Here is a 5983-nt window from a genome sequence, read left to right on the forward strand (position 1 = left end):
TCTCCCATTTCACTCTTTCTCCACATGGATGACTCCTATGTCATCCTTCTTGGAGGATGCTGGTGATCCTATGGTCCTCTCTCAGTGAAAGTCACCCTTCCTCTTGATGTAGAGCAAAAAGGAAAAATATCTGAGTCCCTGGATCCTGGGGTACTCAGCAAAAACCAAAAGGATTCTCTATATTCAGTTACAGAAACCAAGGAACTGAGGAAAAGGTCTCCAAAAACATGGTACTCAAATGAGCAAAGGTTCTCGGCCTGCATATTTTGCCCCAGTTCTCAACCACAGAGACCCCTGAGTTCTTTCTCTGAAAATAAAAATAAATATAGGGAATAGCAATGAACATGCTACACCTAGAAGATTCAATTCAGACTTTGACATGTTAGATTTCATTTCCTAGGAACCCACCATCTGAGGCTCCCATATGGGGGAGCTATCCCTCTCATAGATAATAATTCTGTTCTCCCTTGTTTTAGGAGAAACCACCTACTATTGGTAGAGATCCTTTAGGCTCTCTCCACAAGTGCCAGTATTTTATCAATGTATTTACAGCTCATACTCACAAGTAGGGTTATGTAAACAATTCAAGGTTGATTTCGAAACAGGAAGAGTTTGGCCGTGTTCAAGTTCCTCAGTCAACAACAAAATAGGAGGTGATACCTTTTCATTGCACTAACTTCATTCATTTCTTGACCAGCTTTCGGGAGCCAATCCTTCATTGAGCCTAAACAAAATGAGCAAATAATAATAATGTAATATAATCTGTGATTCATTTGTATATTCCAGCAACAGCATTTTATGCCTTGACCGGTTTATTTTGATTTGCCCTAATGAAGGGAGTGTAGTTCCTGAAAGCTAGTCAAGAAATGTATTAAGTTACTCGAATGAACAAAGTCTCAACGTCATTTTATTGTAGACCTACTTTTCCACGCATTCTAGGGGGACTAACTTGGCAACCACACTATGAGTTTTTGGAATTTCCCCAAATTCACTGGGGAAACATGGCTAACTTGGTTTGCCAGATTCTTCCGCAGGTTCAACAAAATCTGTTGAAGTTTCAACACCTTGGGTTTAGAAATTCAATATCTGACAAAATTCCTGTTTCGCCTTTGTCTTGTGACTCTCGGCGGAGAAGCCTTGTAATGTCTGCATTCTTTGTAAGCACAGAGATCAAGATGTCGGCAGAGGAGTTCCTGCAATAGCAAGCAGCGCTGCTTGATGTCTGAGTGTAACTGCATGAATTTTTTGGTAAAACGTGGGAGCTTTCTTGCAAACTATTATGTTTAATACAAAAGTAACAGAATTTGTTGCTTGAGTTGGAGCGTGTTGTGCTTCGGGAGATTCTAGTAGCGTTTACATATAAACAAATTTAATAGTCAGACCTTGAGAAGTCCATTGATGCATAGATTTCATCTAAAAATGCCGCTTGTCCATACCTTCGAGATCCTTTGAAAGTCTCCGGAGTGGTCTCCTAAAAAGTGCCCTTAGAAAACATTGATTATAAAATCTTTTGAGGTTTCCAAAATCTCCACGAAAAGCTGATTTTCACTGAAACAAGGACCTTGTCGGGGTTCACAAGTTATAATTGAGATTCAGCAGATTAAAAATATGGAGCTACAGTTGTAACAATTTGTTTAGTATGTTTTGACAGATTTTAGTATTAGGGTAACAGTGTTTTTAAATAATGAGGGAATGAATGTGGTGTGGATATGACTGAGGTATGGTAGTTCTTAAGTGACTGTGTTGTTTTTTTATTTCAGTATAAAGTGTGTTTTGTTCACGGTCTAGGGAGCAGTTATTAACATTAATTTAAGCAAATATGCAATAGTAAATGTATTTGCAGTAAGTCTGTATTGTATGTTTTTGAGACATTGTAATAAAACTATGGGTAATAAAACCTTTCTTATTTGTAATATTATATGAAGTATGGGCGTTTGTTTTTTCTGTACCTCTTACTGTATTAACCCAGGTTTAAGTCATTCATTAGCATATTGTTTTAGACCAGGGGTAGGCAACTCTGATTCTTGAGAGCCAAAAACAGATCTGCTTTCTTGCCATCCAAATTGAACATGCATGAGAGATATTTGCACTGCCTTAATAGTATGCAAATAGATTTCATGCATATTTATTTGGATAACCTGAAAACACCACCAGACTGTTTGAGGCACTCAAGGACTGGAGCTGCCTACCCTTGCTTTAGACAATGGGAATCCACCACAGAATCAGTTTCTGTTCACCCATGAAAGAGTAGACGTAGATGTGATTCATCTGCCCAGCATCAAGAAATGCTGACAGGGAGGAGAAGGAGAAGGAGGAGGAAGTGATTTTGCAGTCGGTGTTTGAGCAAAGGCCTCAGGCTTAGACTAGGCCTAACTCTGCAATGCGTGGTCTCTAGCAGCTTGTCTAGTCAGTGACCACAGTTCTGGGCTGGGCAAGAAATCAAGGCATCATTTTCCCTTCTTGCGGATGGATGTGGTGTGTGTGTGTGTGTGTGTGTGAGGAGGAGGAGAGACTAAGACCTTGGCTTATGAGTGAGGTTCGTTCTTGTCATGGTGCGCGTAAAACAAACACGTTCGGAAATACTACCCATTATGTGAAAGCTCAGAATTCAAACTTCCCCCACAGGGTCTCTGCTCTCCTCCCACGACATTTCCTGTTGAGATGAGCAGCAATGTTTCTGTTAAAAGAATGAGTTTACCCTGTAGTAAGGGTTAAGGGCGGGGACTAGTCCAAGTCAACCCTAGTCCGGCCCCTTTTCCCTATAACGGGGGCGGGGACATTTTGAAAGGGACTTTTTCCAGTGGTAAAAATCCATTTACAGAGGGAAAATCCCTCATGTAACTGTATATATCTGGTACATAGTTACTGCTCAGTGCAACACGAGCAAGGATGAGGCATAAAAATGTTTCTGCTACGATGGCTTCATACCGAAGTGAAACATGTTGTATATATCAAGGACATCATCATTAAACAAAATGGCTGTCTTCATGCCAAGAGGAATCCATAATGAAATCTGCTGTAATGCTTGTCAATTGAAAATAATTGCAGTTTGATTGCATAGCTATGCAGTTATAACCTTAAAATTTATAACAGACTATCTTACAATGGAAGCAGAGTGGCTCGAGATGCTTACTTTAGCTGCAAGCTGCCGAGAGGTCTATGGCTCAAGGTAGATGGCAGAAGAAGGGAACATTGGAGTCAGGTGCTGAATGCTGCCTGCAGGCGGGGCTTACTGCCTTTAAATACCTGCTGCAGGACGTAGGGAGAGGGCAAAAGGGAGTAAAAAGGGAGTGCTGAGATGGCATTTGGAGAACTCTCAATGCTGGGAGTTTGGAATAATTTACTGAGGCAAGTCATGTTTTTATGGTGGTGCCTCTCCATGGGGCATTGTAGAATTGAGTCCTATGTTTAAGCTTGGCTTCAGAGATGCTTCAGGCGTGATCCTCTCAAGCCAGCAGAGTCGACTGCAAGGGCTTTTTACCTGATGCTGCTGTCTCCTCCTCTCCTCTGCCGGCTTTCCTGTGAGCTCATAATTGTGAGGTGTTTTGTAATCTTGCAAGACCTGCCAACCCTACACCAGTCCTGGGGGCACATCTAGCCAGTCAAGTTTTCAGGATACCCACTATAAATACCCATGAGATATATTTGCATGCTCTGATTCCATTGTATGCACATCTATCTCATGCACACTCCTTGTGGATATCTTGAAAATGACTGGCTAGGCGTGCCCTGAGGACGGTTGAGGAGCACTGCCCTACGTGGTTCTGAGTGCAGAGGGAAGTTGGGAAGGAGGCTGCTACAGCAGCAGGTGAGAAACATTGCTCGGTGACTCCTCCTGCCAGCTGGAGGAGATCATGCAGAGGGTAAGAGGAAGATAGGACAAGGACTTTGCCCTGACAGTGGCTAGTCTGGCCTATCCTCTCTTTTGATGGCTCTGACTCACCGGTGCAAACATTTGCCGAAACACCAGCTGGGGACCTCTGGCTTATAATGAACCACCATCCATTTGGGATAAGCACAGGGGATTTCTAAGGGAATGGTAGGGATTGTAGACATGGTAGTTGGTATAGATGGGAAGACAGGATAGGTCATATGGTCTTTTTCTACTGTCACATTTCTAAGTAATTTGCAATTCTGAATTCTGTCCCATGGAGCATTTTCCTGGTCACCTATCTTGCCTCCCGCTATAGACAGGAGAAGTTAACATGTGGAAAAGGCAGCACCCGTTCATAGCACATTCAGAATTATAGTCTGGGTAAAAGGTGGTGCAAGCTATTGTAAATTATAAACAGTTTTCAATGAATTGATAAAATTATCTATGTTAATTAATGCCTGCTAATTATATTAAACTAATATCTATCTAAGTGATGTAGAAACTGCCAATGGCAGCCTTAGGTTTTCTCGGGTTTCATATTCAGAACCTGCAGGATTAACTTTGTGAGAGGAAAAAGGATCCCCTGTAACAATTAAAGAAGTAATCAAAGGATTGACGGGGTATTGCAATGAGAAAATGGAAACGCTAACGCTGTTCTTCCGTAACGATAACTTCCTGCCATGGCGTGAGCCCTGTCTGACGATAATTAAGGCGTCTATATTCTGACCTGGGTCTTTATACAAACAGTGAACTGTGGGAGGGGCGGTGCTGTCATGGAGCCCATGCGATGCCCCCCCGGGCTGGCTGGAATGAAGTCTCTTCCGTCAAAGAGAGGGAACGCTGCGTTCAGAGTGACCCCCAGGCAGCTGGCAAGGGTGTCAAAGGAATGGGCCGTCTCTAAATGCTTGCCAGTGAAAAATAAATAAATACAAAGTACTTCCTGGTCTTCTGAGCCCTCTCGCAGTATGTTCAGCTGCTTTTCCTTGGGTGCTGCATCCCTCTCACTGTACTGGTCTTGCATGTTTCTTTCACAAGGTAATAATAAATCGATGCAATACAAGCTGCCTCCTGCAAGGGCGTGTTATATCTCTGCATGGTGAATACAGAAGGCTATGGTTGGCCTGGATGTAGTGCTCCTGGATAGGCAGGGTGCAATGTGCCCGTTCACCACATGGTTTCCATTCGGAATTTAAGAGAAATCCTAGGCATGGTGAAATGGGCCGATGGGATTTAGTCCTGCAGTAAAAGGTAAGGCCAGGTGTGCAGAGGCTGCTTCTGAGTCTATAGGACCTTGTATCGCCGGTGCGAGCAAACCCCTGCATTGCTACAGGTGCCTCAGGAAAAATACAGAGATCCCCATTAAGTGCCATTTGTCCAGCTAAATTTAGACTTAGTTGGGCAAACAGCGGGATCTGAAAACCTTGCTGCCTGACTGCCTTCAAGTTATCCAGCTGACTACTTAGCTGGACAATTTTGAGGTATTCTTAAGCATGTTCTAAAGTAGAATTAACTTAGCTGGATAAATTATTCAGATATATTTATTTTATTTAACACTTTTCTATACCGACCTTCATGGTGGAGACCATATCAGGTCGATTCACATCGAATAGGGGAACTGAACCAAGAACAGTAACCAAAAACAAAAGGTTGAACATGAAAAAGCAAAGTTACATTTAACAGGGAAATTAAACTTGGAGGCATAGACTGCTGGAAGGAAGGAAAGGCTAGAGATAGCGGAGAAATTATTAGAATAAACAGAGCAGTCACGAGGCTCTTATTCTGGGCTTAGGGGTAAAATGGAAATCCATTGCTCCTAAAGGAAGTTCTGTCGACTATTGTGTGTCATGGGTATCTGAGAAGGCTTGGCCTTCTCAGATTAGATTCAGAGTTAGCCAGGTTATCTGGCCAATTCTGGTGGTACCTAAAGTTAGCCAGGTAGCTAGATACATTTATCTTTAAGATAAAATAACACAGTAACATTTTATTGTTGGCAGAAAAAGACCAAATGGTCCATCCAGTCCACCCAGCAACTGCCGCTCTGTGCAGGTTACCCCCATGCCTTATTTTAAGGCTAATAATACTTACAAGCAAGACCAGGCAACTAGTTGG

Source organism: Rhinatrema bivittatum, chromosome 4 (genome assembly GCF_901001135.1).
Source record: "Rhinatrema bivittatum chromosome 4, aRhiBiv1.1, whole genome shotgun sequence".
In the NCBI taxonomy this organism is placed as follows: Eukaryota; Metazoa; Chordata; class Amphibia; order Gymnophiona; family Rhinatrematidae; genus Rhinatrema; species Rhinatrema bivittatum.